Genomic DNA, 17,362 nt, shown 5'->3' with positions numbered 1-17,362 from the left:
CTGATAGTGACTGATAGCGACAGCCTAAGCAAAAACAAAGCAGCAAAGGAGGTACGTTTATATTGATAGTTCCTAGTATATTCTCCTAGCTGCTGGCAGTCTGAGCTCATTAGCTTCCTTAGGTTGGACCTTTTGTCTCTAGTAGCATGAGAGGTAGTTTTTTTTGTTGCCCCCTCCCTCTTTTTGGGGGGTGCGTGTGTGTGGTTTTTTTTGAAAGACTTACATTTCTGGCATGGCCAAATCCAGCAGTAGAGCTCCACAGTCCATTCATATTTTATGAAATAGATTTTGTATTTGTTGTATAAAGAGGTTCTGATGAGGAGCGGCTCTGTGGTGCAACAGACAATTTTATTGCATGAGTGACCAATGCTTTGAAATGTGATCATTGGCTGCTGATGTTGCTGAGCCAGGCAAGAGCCCAGGAAAATAGGGTAAATTGTGTCAGAAAGATGATCTCATGAAATTTTCCAAGCAGCTCTGTTTGAGTACAGTAGGGTAGTACATTTTGCCGGTACAGAATGAAGGAACTGTAACTTGTTTTCTGAGTCCTTTGTCTGCAGCTAGTACATCAGCCTGTCCCGTCCCTAACAAAAATGTTTTCTTTGGATTGTGTTCCTTGTGTACTTTAACCTTTTTGGTTATTCCCCTTTGGCCCTTCATAAGGGTATTTTGGGCCCCTTGATTAGGGAGCACTGTGCTCTGTCTCCCACCTGGCATTATTAACATCAGGAAACAAAGAGTGTTGCTGGGAGAGGAGGAAGGAAGTTAGACTGCAAAATTCCCCAGTTTGGAACCAGTTGGGGTTGGGGCTTTGTTGTTGTTGTTGTTCCTGTTACTAAACCTAACTTTAAAATCAATTCTGTTTTGTGTGAAGCACGGTAGGAACAAACTATGACTCCACTTCTAAGTTTGCTTCTTTCTCATTTTAGTTAGATGCTACAAATGGGAATGGGATAACAAAAAAAAATTAGAGCTGTGCTTGTCTTGACATGGCTCTTGGTGATTGCATGAAAATGGAGGGCTCAGGAGTCCCTCTTCCCTGCTCTCTCTACCTCTGTGTTCCCATCCCACAGAAATGGAAGGGTGAGGGAGGACTCTGCGAAGGTGAGCAGTGCAGGACAGGGCATGTTTTCCAGTGTCATTAACCTGAATGCATGTTTGTGCAAGAAATGTTATTTTGAGGTAGGTAGCTTCTGTTCTCTCCTAGCGAATTTCTCCATGTGTTAATAAAACTCCAATGTATCATGTGTGTGTTAAGTGGGTGGAGAAAATGAGTGTACATACCTGTGAGGGTTGCTTTTGATAGGAAAACAATAAACATAAAATTTTCATGAGAAATGTTTGCTGAGAATACAAAGCTGGATTTGCTTTCCTTAGAAAATGTCTGGGAGTTGAGTTCTAGGTGATAGTCAATTTTCACAGCATCGAAATTGAATCATCTTTAAACTAAAAAAAAAAAATTGAAAAATTAGATGTTAATTTCTTGGGTTGGCTGCAAAATGTTTTTAGCCTTCCAACCTGTGACTGATGTACGGTCTGATTTCATTAGGACAGGTAATCCTGTGTCATGCATCTCTTGAATGTTCTTTGCAGCAGGTTTTTTTAGAGTACTTTGGGAGCAAATTCATGATGAGCTTGTTGTAATAGTCGCACACAGGATAAAGAAAATAGCTTATAGGTTTGTTCTGGAAATGATGACTTGACAGTAGCCTCCGGCAGCGGAATTTAGCTATCAATAGTGTGTTAATCCAGTTAAGTAGAGTGCCTTTCATAGGGAAATACGAGTCATGTGTTCTAGTAAAATAATTACCTTTAAAGTAATCATGCAACTTGTAAACATTGTCTCAATATTTTTGTGATTTCTTTTTTTGACACGGTTATGACGCAGCAATAACTCCTTATTGAAGCGGTAGCACATGCAGGGGCTTTGGGTGGTATTTATTTCAGAACATTCTTATCTAAAGCTGTGTTGATATGTGTAAGCATTGACTTTGTCAGCTAGTTTTTGCCTGTTCCTATTAATTATTTAGAAAATATCAGATGTTATGACAATTGTAATTACACTTGCGTTTATATACCGCTTTTTAAATCATAGCAAGCTTGCATTGAGACACATTGATGATTTGGAGAAGTTTATGAAGCCAGTGCTCTGTACTTCACCTGCCTGATAGTTGGGTGTCCCCAGGGGTCAGTTTTCGCCATAGAGTTCCCCTGGACACAATTCAGCTCCTGTCCTCTTCCCCTCCTGGGGGTACAAGCAGCGGCTCGATAGTTAAGCAACCATTCCAATCGACTAGAAGGAAGAAGATAGCTAGTTAAATGCATGGTGACTTATTGCAGTTAACTCCTGTTGTAACGTCAATCTGTCAATTCATCAATTTTTAACATATTTTTTTTCTACGCTGAACAGTGAAACAAAGAAATTATGATTTCACTTGTCTCTCATTTCAGTGGGTATACTGGCACCAGTGGGGGATAAGAAATACACAACACAGTGAGGTATGTGCTTATTCTGTAGAACAAAGCCTGTTTTCGGTAGCTCTCTTGAAGTTGGTAGAGGTGGTAACAGCGTGCCTTGTTAAGATTGCCATGCCATTGTTTATTAAAAGATGCTGCTATAGAGTCCTTAAACCTTCCAGATGTAAAATATTTGAGCACAATCATTTTGTTTCAGATGTTTGAGGCCGACTGTAGGGTTTTGTTTTGTTTTGTTTTCTTTTTCCCTGATTAAACTAGTCAAGCAAAGTTGAACACACCCTCCCCACTGATCCTGGCAGATAAAATCTGATGATGCTTGTTAGGTTGGTTGGTTAGTGTTCCTGATAGTTCACCATGCTTCTTTGACATTGGAAAGATAATGGAAGCAAGTGAAAGGCAGCCGGTCATCTGCCGCAGTTCATATGGACTGCATGTAATCTTAAACTGAAATCAGGGATATGCAATTCATAGTGAGTCTATTTTTGTCATGTTTAAAATAATATAAAATATCTAGAAACAGGTCTGGCATTGTTGAGAAACCTTCACACCTATAGTTTTATAAATCTTGTAAACCTGTTTACATCAGGTTTAACTATAGCAGGTCCATAAATATGCTCCACTGTTATGATTATAACTTGCAAAAATGTATATGATCACTTATTCTAGGAAATTGTAACCGCCTTTGGGAGAAAACTTAGTAATCATAATGCACTTTATTGCTACGTGATGCTTAATAAGCCTTAAAGTGAACACTGTAATATTACATTTACCGTCCTTGGAGAACATAAAATGGTAGGAGAATGTAATGAACTCTGTTTTGGAACAGGACCATCTTGCCTTTTATTTCAGAAGACAGTTGCTTGAAGTGTCTGAGTGTAGGTAAAGACCTCTTTCCTTGGTACTTCACCAAAGCAGCTTTTTGTCTTGTCACAGTACCGTACCAAGACTTGATAGGTCATTGACAGACTTTTTGTAGGCTATAATGATTTTTATCTTAAGATTTCTTTCAAAAAATGCAGCTTTTTGGATTTTTTGGATGTCTGCTGGGTTTTGTGTCTTTCCCAGTTGGTTATTTTTAGTTATTTGTGTTGAAAAAAAAGTCTGTAATGTTGAACCATAGTACAATCTGATTTGCCTAAGGGCATTTGCAGCATCAGAGCCAGAAAATAATAATAAAAAATATTTTTTTCACTGTCATCTAGTGTAGTTCTCAACTAATGAAAATATTCTTATCGTTATGCTCTAATGGACTCTCTTCCTCATAAGGTTATGTTACTAGTCTCTAAGTCTCTTCTATTTTGATGTAGATCTGATGCTGTTCTTGTTTCTAACTATTTATTCTCAAGAGGTTGTTTCTGTATAAGGCTTCAAGTATACCAGCATCTCGGCAATTGTTTGATAATGGATAATTTTGCTGCTCATGTCCCAGCAGCATCATTAACGTGTATGTTGTTTATAGAACCTTTTCAAGTCTGGTTGACAGCAGTTCTTCCTGGGTAATTCTAAACAAATTTATAGGTCTGTCTTGGCAGTGGGATTACTGCCAAGGATTTCTTTTAAGTATTTTACTCTGCTTGTGATAGTTTATGCTTCCCTATTCATGGATAATATAATTTCTTATTCATGTCTAGTCAATAAAAAGTTGACTCTTTACTACTGTCAATCTTAAAATCAAGATTTCACAAGGAAAACATTCAGACAAACTGACTTCAGGGAAATTCATGTTTTACAAAAATCCCACTAAGCTGTTGATAATGATCCTGTCTGATTTCACCTATAATCTTTGGCTGACATCAGTGACCTAAAGGAACTATAGGAACTTCATGAATATACAAGAAAAATGTGAAGGTTTCCCCCACTGATAGAAGCGTGTGTGTAGGGACTGTTCAGGTTGCAGGTAGCAAACTCAGGACATTGCTGAAATGGAGCAGTAGTGGGCTGCTTTGGTGAGGTGGGTTTTTTCTTTCAAGAAGAGATTTTTTTTTTTTTTTCCCCTCCCAATTTTAACATATTCAGGTTGCACTTAAGTTTTAGATTAACTTCTTCCTAAAAGTAAAAAACACAATGTAAAACTCCCAGAAAACTTAATGAACTTGACTCAAAAGGAAATACTAACTCTGTTAGTGAAGGTACAGCAAGGCTGGTGTTTGCCACTTACTAAAAAGCAATGGCATAGCACAGGGCTGGCCTTTGAAAGTTTGTCCTATCAATTTGTGGTATGACAGCATAATCTAAAAATAGTTCCTGGGGCTAAGAAAAGGTAACACTTTGATTTGAGGATTTTTTTTTTTCCTTGGAAGATTCATATATGCTGGGAACAAAACAAGTGTGAATTTTCCACATCTCCAAGGAAATCACAAATACCTTTTTAGAAGAGATTTGTTAACTGAACTTTAGCTTTCATCTTTTGAAAGAGCAGGAATTGCCAGTAAATACTCCTACTGTGTAGACTCTCATAATACATTAGCCTTTAGGGCAGTGTTCAGGATTTGGCCAAAGGTTATATCACGTACAAAATAGTCAGACTTCCCAACTGGTTTACTTTTGTTAGTTGTTGGCATTTTGAATAAAATATTAGTTGGCATGTTTTGGTTTTGTATTTTGGTGCAAGTCACTTGAAGGTTGAAACTAAAATATGTCCCTGACATAGTATGGTACTTAGATGGATTATGGATTTTATGTGGTGTATATGTCAATTCTCAGTTTAGGACGTATTTGGGAGTGCTTCATAATCTTTATTGGTATTGTATTAATGCATTTTTTAATATTTCAAATGCAAGGATGGTTGTGTTCTTGAAATAACTACTGCTATTATTTTTAAAAATTCAGGAAATGTTTATTGCTCTTCACACTTTGCCAGCAGTGTCTTGCAGAGTCTTGTGAAATTCTGTGTAATATTTTCTCTGTACATTGAGAAGAGCGGGCAGTGAAGATAGCTTGCCTTTCCTTTTTCTTTTGGAGACAAAAATTATTGTACAACAGCAGCTCAAGGCACAGAGCAATTGGTGTGCTACAGCGCTACTTGAGCAGTAGCACGTCTGTAAATGAGGGGAAAGTTCCCCCTCTACTTGATCCTTGCTGCTTCTCTTAATATTGTCAACAAGTGTGCCTTTTCCTAATGTGAGTGTTTGTCTATTTTGGGAACAGAATGAAGTTTTTAGCCATAAATAATGAGCTGCTTGCAATTATTAGTGTCCTGGACTGGACTCAAAGGGTTTACTCAGATGAAAGGCTCCCATTATTGTCCAGTCACTATCTAGATTCCATTATTATCTTTTTCCTTTAAACTGCACTACCTGTTTTAAAATTTATTTGCTCTGACAGCAAAATTATAACGTTCTGCTTGATTAAAAAGAATTCCTAGTGTTAATCTGGTTACCCTGACTTCGTCCTCTTTAGTGTGGTGGTAGAGGGTCTGGTTTTTAGTATTAGATACCGGGCAAGAACTGCTTTAGAAATTATACCAACATTTATGTAGTGAGAAGAATAAATGGAAAAAACCCCTACCGTATGTTTTAATGTTTGGGTAGTGTGTTACATTTTTTGTATGTGATGTTTGTTTAAAAATCTTTGCAAAGCAGAGCTTGCAAAAATGCTGGGGCTCTTTGCTGTAGTCACATTCCTGTTGCAGCATGTTGTCAGGGTCTGATATGACATCAATCTGGATGTAATAGATACATAGTTAAGCAGTTTATTTTAGGATCTGAAACTCTTCTAAGAATAGACAGGCTCTCCTTTCAACAGGAAAGGATGAATAATTTAAAATGGGATACTATGGAAGGAAAAATAGGAAAAAAGCAGAGAGGAAAAAGTATTTAAGGAGAAGAAAAACCGGAAAAACCAGCAGACTGGTACTGCTGGGGTTCATCGCTGGGGGAAGACATGTGAAGGGACCACTGCATATGGATTCTTTCATCAGACTGCAGTGTAGTGGCAAGCAGGTGATGTGACATACTGGAAGGCTGAAGTCTTACAGTCTAGTCTACCAAAATAGACTTGTGTAATTTTCCTCGCTAGCAGTCCATAGGTTTAATTCATCAGGGAGGAAAAAAAAAACCTTTTAAATTTTCTAATGTAATCTCTTAGTTTTGTCTGAACATTAACAGGTGATTTTCCATAGTGCCCCAAAGCTACTGGTGTAACCTTGAGAAAGCAGATTTAATTTCATGTATGTTAACCCACCTGCCCCAGTTGCTGCTCTGTAGGTTTTTTGTCATAACTTTCTTGTAATGTTTCTATTTTTATGGTTTGTTTTTCTTTTTTCCATTTAGCAGCTGACGTAGCTATTAAGTGACTAGGTAATTCTTTATATAGGGGAATAGCCAAACTGAAATGGATTCTGGTGTTCCATTTATTTAGTGAACAGGGCATGAATCTCCTATGTGAAACTGTGGCATCAGTACTTGACTTTTTGCTAGACACTACTTTTTTTTAATTGTAGATGCTTTGAGTATTTGAATTTTAAGTGATCAAATGTCGCTGTTAATCCGATAGGATTCTTTTTAAATGTTAATTTCTCCTATGAGTCTTCTGCTTGTTTCTCTTTTTAAAATGAAACAACTTTAGCAAGCCTACTGTCTCTGTTTATCCTGATGTCATGTTGTCAGTGTTTGATTCTTGATTTGACAATGTTTTTATAATCCAGTATCACTACATAAATTTTCTGTAACGAGAACACCGACACTTTTCTAAAATTACAAATTCTTTTTTTTTTCTTTTTTTTCTTCTGACAGATTTTTTTCTTTGAGGGCAGGATTGTGTTATGGGCCACAACCTTCAGTCTACAAGTCAGGATAATAGACTGTGAAAGCCTTATTCCAGTACTATGTAGAACATTATTAGGAAGGTAAATAAGGTAAACATACTAGTTCGTATGAATACAGAATGATCTGGAGGTCTGAGAGAGATGAATGACATGACATCACTCTGCCTGTTCAGGAACAATTGTGTTTATTTTTGGTGAGCTTTCTGTAATTCAAACAATGTAATTTTAAGTCACAATTTATCAGTCTGAGTTGCAAAATTTCATCAGAATATCATTGTGCATTGTCCAGATGAGTGCACATCAGCAGTAAAAATCCCCACAAAATCTTTTCACAGTGGACGAGGATGCGAGCAGATTTTCTTACCTTCTCAGGTATCTGTATGGTGTGTTCATTTCCAGTGCAGTTTGCCTGCCTGAAGAACTGTTGTGCAACAGATGTATGTTAGAAAATTATTTCAAATAGTTTCATGGCTTACTGAGGTCTTGCGGCTGAGCTGCAGACCTGCAGCAGGCAGATGTGTCGTTGCCCTGTGTTGGAGGGTAAACTCTTTTTGCAAGTGTTGCTGCAGAATGAAAGGAATTTTCCTTTGTGTCTTCAGGATAGATTTTCCTTTGGTCTTGTTTTTTTTATAGCTAGTTAATATAAAGTAATATATTATGATTCACATGATTCTTGACATAACAGCCGTATTTCCTGCATTCTCTGGGTATTTTACCTGAACTATGCCAAAGTGAGAATCCATTTAAATATAAATAAATGAGAGACCCTCATGCTAATCAGTCATATTAGAAACTGATAGCTCTTTCTGTTACCTTGTGTCTGGTGGGAGTCCCTGGGTAGGGTTTTTACGGTGGGATCAGGCTGCTTGCTTCTTTAGGACCACCATGACTTTGTACCCTCAGTCCAGATGTAGGAGTGTCATCATCAGGGCTGAAAGCACAAGAAGCCTTCACGCAAAACTGACTTACAAGGTCTTGCTATTCTTGATGAGGATGCTGCAAGCAAATACTGCTGTGCTTACTGCTTTCCGCAGAAACTCCCTACATGTTCTTCAGCTGGTGTGTTTGGGCACTGCAAGTCCACGCAGACACTTGTAGAGTTAGAAGTTGATATTCCCACAAAATCAACAATAACAAAGCAAAGGGGGGGGGGTGTGGAATTAAGATCTGGCACCTCTGATTTGTGAGGCCTTGAAATCTCCCACACTCCGCTGTTCTCATTTTTGTCTTACGCTTATTCAGAGCTGGAAATCATTGCTAGTGTTTGATCCTCCCCTCAGGTGGAGGCCAGTTTGTGGCTGTGACCTGCCCTGCTGTGTGGTCTTCCACAGTTACCTGTACTTGCCCTAACTTCTGTCTCTGTTCCAAGTGAGATAATTTCAAGCTAGGTTTTCTTCAAAAATAATCTGGACAATTCACCAGCTCAGCTTGGATTTTTTTTTTTTGGCACAAGATTTCAGATGTTTTCATTTTCTGGGTGTTGCTTCTTTTCCCTTCCTGTCCCCCGTCCTGTCCTGCCCCAATAAAAGAAAGAAAAGAAGAGGGGGGGGGAACCCCCCCCGAAGGTGGTTATAGCATATAGGGAGGCGCGTCAGGAACAACACGCTGTACGATAGAGACCGTCTCATTAAATTAGATGCGTAGGCTGTTATTGCAGCTTGGGAAGTTAGTATGGCCACTTGCAAAACTGCAGAAGAAACGGTGTCTAGGTCTTTCTAGTAAGAGATGCGCAAAACAAGAATTGAGACATCTGTGTGGTTGTGCGTATATGCATACATCCGCAGCTGTAAGAGCCTGTAATCCCCTGTGCTCTGGGGCAGGATTTGGGAGGCTGCACGCACAAGTGTGTACTCTGCAGGAAGGCGGGAGGTGAGGAAACTCACCTGTTTGAGAAGAAGGGAGTTACTTGGCGGGGGTGACTTCGGTGTGCCCTCCGAACTGTGTGCCTTGTCGGTAGGAGCGGAGCGCGGTGTTTAGGTAGAGCACGCTCCCCGCTGCAGGTGAGGACAGAGGCAACGTCTGTGCGGCCATCTCTTGCAACCTTTGACTCTTTCAAGGATAAAGCACTGCAAGGTGGTTTCGCAGTTGAGAGTAAAGCGTACAAGCGCAAGTACACAAAGGACATTGTCAAATTCAGTTATAGGTAAGTAACCGCATTTGATGCTTTGAATATTGACGCTTTGCTATCCAAAATGTAAATAAAATGTATTAAATTGCAGACTTTATTTACCAATAAAGCATCTGAAGAGTTTTTCTGTACACAATTTCCTTTGTTATATTGCTACATCAGTATCTACTTTGGTTAATTTTCATGTAATTCAAAAACTGCTTAGCATATCAAGTACATAAATAAATCACTTGGTAAGTTGCAGTCTTTCTGAGGAAAAACAAAATCATGAAAAGGCAGAAGCATAAACATCTTCTGGTTTTAATAAAATCAACATCTCATTTCACTGGAGATAGTGAATAAGTGAAAAAGAATCTGTTGAAATCACTCATTTTATTATTCTCAGCTGAAAAAATCAAAAAGGAATAACTAAATATTTGTTATCTTTAGTACTTCTCATAAGTCATAAGAGAAGGTTTTAGGTTAAAATTTGTGATGGCTCTTTCAAAACAAAATTCTTTTTCAGTATCAGGAAAAAATGCTAGGGTAGTTTGCTTGTAATTTTGTTTTATTTGATTAAATTACCTACGATTTATTTGGTTTTTGTCTGGTTTGATTTCCTGTTGTCTTTTTTCTGCCCCTTCAGTTGTGAGCCCTATGTTCAAATTAACTCTTTTTGCAGTGATTGCTTCTTTTTGTAAGTAGTTACATATTTGGGCTACTCTCTGTATAAGGTTTTTAAATCTTATCTCTTTCTCAAGGTCAGATCAGGGTTCAAAATTAAACTGGCAGCTGCATGTCAGACTTGTACGTTATATACAGCAGTGGAAGGCTGTGATGTTAAGTAGGTCTTTTCTAGCCATTGATTGTTGCATAGTTCTATGAAAATGTTTTATTATGCTAAAATGAAGTTTTTTCTACCAGGAAATGAGAATTCCTTTTGTGCAGCATTGTGGACGCCACCGTAGCAATACCGAGGCCTTAGAAGTTTATAGGAGACATGGTGGCTCATTTCCTCCTGTCTTCACTACCACTTGCCACTTGAGGGTCTGGTAGTACACCAAACTCCTTCAAAGGAGGAATGAAATTATGAATGAGGGGATAACTTCTCATATCTTCTTGAACATACTTGTTCTCCCTGTGTTTTGTGATATATGGTGACATAGCCTAAATTGCAAAGCGATATTTTTGATTCTTTCCTGCCACCTCAAAGACACAGATGCCCCTATCCAGCTCAACTAATGTTTCCAGAGTCTGTTTCTGAGCGCTTACATTTTTGCTTTCAGTTTAAATCCTCTTACCGTCCTAGAGTTTAAAACAAAACCCCCAAAATTCAGAATTTGTTAGCTATGTACTTCCTAACATCTAATCATAGCAGAGTTAAAAGAACACTAGAAAACTGTACAAGAAAAGCCAGGATTGTGAATGTAAGTCTATAATGGAGTTTTGCATTATAGATTTACAGCAACAGTTCTTTCAAAGGTAGGGAGGAAAGCTCGTTGTCTGGCATAGTGGACCATTCTTGCATTTCAAAGACCAAATGTACATTAACACGTGACACTACTAATCTGTATTCTAACATCTCGGTAGGCTTAAAACCAAGAGACAATTCAATTATAAAAGTGTTCTTAAAAAAAAAAAAACAAATGAAACACTCAAGTGATCATCTTATCTGTAACAACTTTTTTTAAAGGCTTCTATAAATTTTATTGACATAATTCTTATTCTAAGGAAATGGCATTACAAGTAAAAATTATTCTAACCATGAAGAAGATTGTAGAGACTTTTCAGTTTCGATCAAGGGATTTGCTTGAGTGACTCTTATCTTTGTGCAACAATAGTGATTTTAATATGTAGGAAATTAGAAATACATAGGTTATCAGATCCGTGGTCTATGTATTCTGGTATTTTGTTGCTGGAGAAAATTTACCATAGCAGAAGGTTGCATTTCAGTGTCTTCTGATGCAAGTTTCTTCCAGCGCTATACAGCTGACGGCTGTTTTTACTGTACACTGATACAAACTTTACTGTTTAATCTAGAGCCGTTGTGGGTGTTTTTTCTGTTGACCCATTCTTAAATACTCTTAATTTTTACCTCAACAGTGAGCCATGATTCAAAGGCTAATTGTATTTTGGCTCTAAAAAAAACCCCAAACCAACCTTTTATATTTACATCAGTCTTTAATCTCAAAGGGGTGTGGGGGATTCCTTGGTCTTCGATAGTGAGGAAGGGCATTAGAAACACCTGGCTGCTTCTCTTCCATTATTTTATATATAATTTCAGTAATGCTGTTGATCATTCATTCTTTCCTGAAGCTTTATAGTTCTAACCAGGGTTTCTTCTTGTACGTACGTCTCTTCAAGTCTTTAATTTATATTGTCCTTCTCTGCGTCTTTTCTATTTGCTGTATCCTTTTTCAGATGGGGGTGACCAAAACTGAACACAGAATTCAAAAGTGAACACACACTATTCAAGGTGAGGGAATATCACTAGTTAAATATATAAGGCATAATAATTTTCGATATGTCTTTGTCCTTTAAAAATAAATACTGATATCCTGATTATTTTTGCTCCCAAATGTAAGATATTTTCTTGAGTAATCTGTAAAGTTGTCTAGATTTTTTTTTTTTTGAAAGTTGGTTAATTTATAACCTATTAATTTTTATGGGTAATTAATGAATAAATAATGTACATTAATTTTCACTGTGGTTTACTATACACCATGTATGCTCTACTGCTTGTCATTGTGTTGATCTAATTGCATGTTTGAAACTCCTTCTGAAGTCCGTCACAAATGCACTAGAAAACCAACTGTTCTTTATATCCATCATCATCCACAGATTTTGTCATTACGTGGTTCATTCCCATTGCATCCTTCAGATTACTGAAGTGTACTTGCCTGTGGATTTTTTTGTGAATATTGCCACCTTGATTTGTATCCCTCTAGCCTAGCGTCTTTCCTATGTTCTTGCAGGTGTCTTAGAAAGGTTTGCACTCCTCCACATTCATGATGAAGACTGATAGTTGAAGACAATGAATTGTACATTGTTAGAATGCCCATTACCATCTCTCATTAACTTCTTCACTCCACTGATCTTTCTCTTAGACCTCCTTTCTTTAGAAGAACAACTACACATCTCACAACTCATATCTAGTTATTTCTTTCCTAAAGTATATGCTTGTGTTATGCTAGTAATGGTAGTGGGGGGGAAAAAGTGTTACTCAGGTTTGTAATCCGTTTTGGCTATAACTCTTGGAAATCGGATTTGTTTACATGAGATCTTTTGATCCATAGGATGGCTTTGAACAAGTCATTAATAAAAAAAGATAAACATCCTACCTTTTGATGACTTCTTTGCATAAGTACTCATTATAATGATGACAGTGTGCTGTATCCTAAGCAGATGAAGTATTAGGCATTGTTGCAACGAACAGTGGTAATTAGGGATAGTAATGTTTGGCTTGTATGAGAAGTGTATAAATTTTGTGTTGCATGCTCATATTAGAAACACTGTCTGCATTTACCTTCAACTATATGAATATACAGAAGCCAAAAATTACAGAGAGACAGTATTAAAATTCTTATTCAGAGTGTTTTAAATTGCAAAGTCAAAATGGCTTGATAAGGCTTACATGCCTGTTTGGAAGGAATTTTACTGCAAAACCTGTAATGAAGAGGTAATACTGCCAAGGATATACCAGCATTCCCGATGTCCAGCATCTTTGGAGTAGGCAAGAGCACCTGGGGAGAGGACGTAGTTCCATGTTCCTCATATGGCACCATTACCTTCAGCTTCTGGCACGGAAGGTGGTATAGGTGATTGCTAAAGGTTTTGGTCTTGGAGAGAAATCACATGGATATGTTGAAAAGAGTGGGAGACATGAGGGGAGGAAGGCTATTTATATACTCTTCTCTCATCTGGAGAGTGGCAACCTGGTGGTCAATAAATAAAACAGTGGCATGTGGTAGACAGTAGATACATTGACCCTTTCATACTGCCAGGAGAGAAATAGAAATAAAGATTGCTCAGTCTTTAATCTGGTTTCCTTGATATGTGAGGGAGTATGTATAATTGGTATAGGACCTTCAGTGGGAACATAGCTGAGAAATTATTCGTGCATTCAACAGAATTTTTCACAAAGTTAGCAGTTCCAGGAAGCTGCTGTTTTTATTGTTTTAGGCTGTTCTTCAGTTGCTACTATGTACATTAACTGTTGGCTTTTAGCTTTTTTCATTCAACTTCTGTTCTAAATTGGATTTCTGACTGAAGACTTATAGGTAGTGATCATTTGAAATGGCTTGACTTTTTACAGTTTTTGTCATGACTTATTTTTTTAATATGGCTAATTCTTGCTCTTTTTCTTTGTTCCCCCAGTGTAAAGGTTGGAAGAATTTTTCTGTTACTATGCTAAAGTTTTGATTTTTTGTGTAGTTCTTGCTCGTTTGTTTTTTAACCCTCCCTTGAGGAATTATTTTACTTTTCTTCAAATGTGCTTTTTCTGTTGCTTCATTCTAAGCTGGCTAACATGCTGAAGCTAAATTATTTTATGAAATGTTCTGGACTTTAAGCAAGTTAACAGACAAATTGTGTGGTGTCTTTCCTCATAAGCTTAAAAAACCCTATAGAATAACATGTATATTCATGGTCTGTGATGTAATAGAGAAGTGTGACTATTCAAACAAGCAGCTGAAGCAAATACTCATTTGCATCTTTCATCTTTTTAGATATTTCCAATTGAAAAGTCTGCTTCAAGGGAGTTGAATTGAGCTGTGCTGTGTCAAGTGAGAAATGAGGATTTCAGATGCGTTAATCTAGGAATTCTTGCTTAATGAAGTGAATCTTTCCAGTGTAGTAATATTGCATTTCAAATTCTAAATGAAGTTTTCTGTTAATGTTTTTGATTAATGTTTAATTAAGATTGATAAGACATTAATGTTTAATTAACATTGATAAGAAGGATATAGATGCTCTCTCTGTAAAACCTTGCTTTTAATTTCATTTAAGGACATTAAGTAAGATTTGGTATCCTGAAGAAGTTTAGAAAATTCTGGTGTTCTCCTTGTTGATGTATAGGATGATGTATAGTATAGGAAAACAGATGCTATTTACTAAGTTGGGGACTACAGTAGCTTCTGGTGTGCTGAGCATCTTGCCATCTGCAGTAGGTACCAAGCAGTGTGTGTGTTACTATTCTGAGAGGGAGAAGTACTAAGTTACAGTCTTTTTTGAGTAATCTGATGTTAAAGTGACTGTGTTGGGATATCTGGAGTTCCTACCACTTAATGCCTATGGCTGTAGTTATGAGAGGGAATACCTTCCTTTTAAGCTATATGTAAAAATATTTCTTACATGGAAAAAAAAGCTGTGGATCATCCTAAAAAAAAATAAAAATTGAAGAATGACTCCCTCCTCTTTAACCCTTTCCTCTCCAATTGTCCAAATAGATTTTAACGGGAAGTTTAAAAGAAGGAGAGAGGAGAAAAAAAAAAAAAAAAGGTGCTTTTGAGCACACCGTTAACAAACTGTTTTCCTCTATCAAAAATATTTGAGCTGGTTAAAACCAATCTAAATATAATCAAACCCAATACAAGTTCTCTTGTAACTTTGTCTGCTGTGGGAGAGTTGCTCCATTTTAAGGACCGGCATGAAGCCATGGTAGGAGATGTTGAACCTGAAAAACAGTGAATTTGAAATGTCTGTGGAGAAGCAGCTCTTCATCTTCCTTACTTCAAGCTAGCCTGAAAATGATTTTGGTTCACTGGATTGTAGTAAGGTGCGGGTAGCCCTGTTTGGGAGCACATTTATTTCCTCTTCCTTTCTGGATGGTAGGTCAGGTGTTGGGAAGTGAGGAACACCAGTCTTGCCTCTCCTTAAGTAGGTCCCTTTTCCTTAGTCTTGTTAGCACTTTTATTGGTATCATAGAACTACTTGGTAGCCATGAAAAACTAACATATTACTATATTGCGAAATACAGTAAACGTTCTTTTTTTTTTTTTTGTCATCATATCTACCCATATCCTTCTTTTATTTGCAATCTTATCCCTCAAAAGAAACGAGCGACAGACTGACGGACTGTGGCTATTTTTATATGGTGCTCATATTAACCATTGAGTAAATGTAAGAGGTTTTAAAGAGCTTATTTTAGCAGAAGCATTTGTTAAAGCCCCTATATCCATAGGCTCTGTGTATATTCATTAACTATTCAGGGCTGTAACATAATACAACAAAAGGAAGTATATTTTAACAGAGATCTGTAACAACCGTATGCAGGCTGGCACCCAGCCAGTGGCTGAAGGCAGACACTTCTTATGGCTATTTCTAGTCTTGTGGCATCTAGATATATTAAATTTATTTCTCAGATAACAAAACTAGCTAATACTTACTGCAGTGTCATGATCCGGCATTACAAAAATATGTTATGTTTGATCCCTAGAAGTTTATTGTAATCTAATCTTTGAAGGCAGTGGAAAACTGAGCCTCTCCAGTTTCACTGCCAGTGTGACAAGATTTATCCTTCATATAATCGCATCTGAAACAGTTTGTGACAAGGACTGAAAGAACTGAAGCGCTGGCATGAACGGAAAGTGCATAAATATTTAACAGAATATCCTGTCCTGTAGACTTTCTTATCTGTGGAAAGTCTCGGATTTTCCCCGTAGCAGAAGCCTGGGTGGTTTCACTGGTCAGGGATAGGGCAGAGCGTCGGGAGTCCTTCCCGGGTGGTGAATGTGCATCCTTGGAGCTTCAAGTATGTCTACGTACAGCTTCTGCCAGCTACTCGTGAAAAGGGATGGAGATGCTTCAGCTCTTAGTCTACTGTATACTACAAAATAGCTTCTCTGTCCCAGTGTAGCATGAAAATAGGAATTCGTTCCCAGTCCAGTATATTTTGGTGAGTTAAAGAATATTTTGATAAAGGTAGATGTCAGAGGAGAAGATAAATGAGATATGTAGGAATTTTCTATGGTCAGAGATTCTGTTTTGTATGTGGAATGTCAATACGATACATCAGCATGTGCTGAAATGTAAGATTTTTAAGCTTTTACACGGTGAGAAATCCCATTTTTCCCCACCAGCGTGTTACCTGGTTGAATGCTACTGTTCTGCCCAGCTACGATGGGAATTACCCTGTTAGTTTTAACCACCTTCCTACTGTTCTGTGACATGTTAAGCTAACAATAGATTGTTTTAAAAGTAAATCACTTTATACTGTGATGCTTTAAATAATACTTTATGTCTCCAGCCATCTTTCTATATTAGCATGCAGATACATTTCAATTCTTTTCCCTTTTGTTAATAGCTTGAATGAACTGGGAGGGAAGGCTTAAAAAGAACAAATGCAATTATAATGGGTATCTGTGAAATACTTGAGTTCTGTTCCATGTGAACAGAAATGTTAAAAGCCCCTTTAGCAGCTGTGTCAATACCAATTTTTCTGGTTCTTGAGTACCGAAATAAATTCAAATACTGTTGGGTAAATAATTCACATTTGGTTTAGGTGAAAAATAAGACCTGGTCTCTAGCAAGTGCACTGTTTTCATTTAAGTAATTTAAAAATTGATCACATTGAACTGATTAGAGTGCATTAAGGGATTTGCAGTTATGTAATTAAATAGATATTTTAAATAGCTTTAAGTGTACTATCCAGTTGGGAAGCGTGCAAGTGGATTTTCAGATAAAACTTTTTGTTTGTTTGTTTTTGAGATAAACGACCATACTGGGTTTAGAATGTAGTTACAGGCATATGACATTCAGTGGACAAGTCATTTGGGACATACTGGAGGAAAGGCAAAAGTGTTGAATCAGTGACATTCTGCTTTTCAGGCATATCAGTTATTTTCATGTACTTAGCAAACTGATACTTGTAGGAAAAAAACATCTCGGAGCTGCAAAATTTTACCATGGATTATCTAGATAAAGAAAAATGCAATTTCTGATGCTATGATTTTATTGAAATAATTAGCCTGTGTTTTGAAATAACAGATTTTGGGTTTTCTTGTCATGTTGGA

General features: G+C 37.3%; 1 protein-coding gene across 4 annotated transcripts in view; it reads left to right on the top strand.

The window, feature by feature from the left end:
• HIPK3 (homeodomain interacting protein kinase 3) overlaps positions 1-17,362 on the top strand; it is a 120,841-nt gene that overhangs the window by 77,230 nt on the left and 26,249 nt on the right. The window lies entirely within an intron of this gene.

Source organism: Harpia harpyja, chromosome 16 (genome assembly GCF_026419915.1).
Source record: "Harpia harpyja isolate bHarHar1 chromosome 16, bHarHar1 primary haplotype, whole genome shotgun sequence".
Lineage (NCBI taxonomy): Eukaryota > Metazoa > Chordata > Aves > Accipitriformes > Accipitridae > Harpia > Harpia harpyja.
The sequence above is the reverse complement of the archived record's forward strand: the minus strand, read 5'-3'. Positions and strand labels throughout refer to the sequence as shown.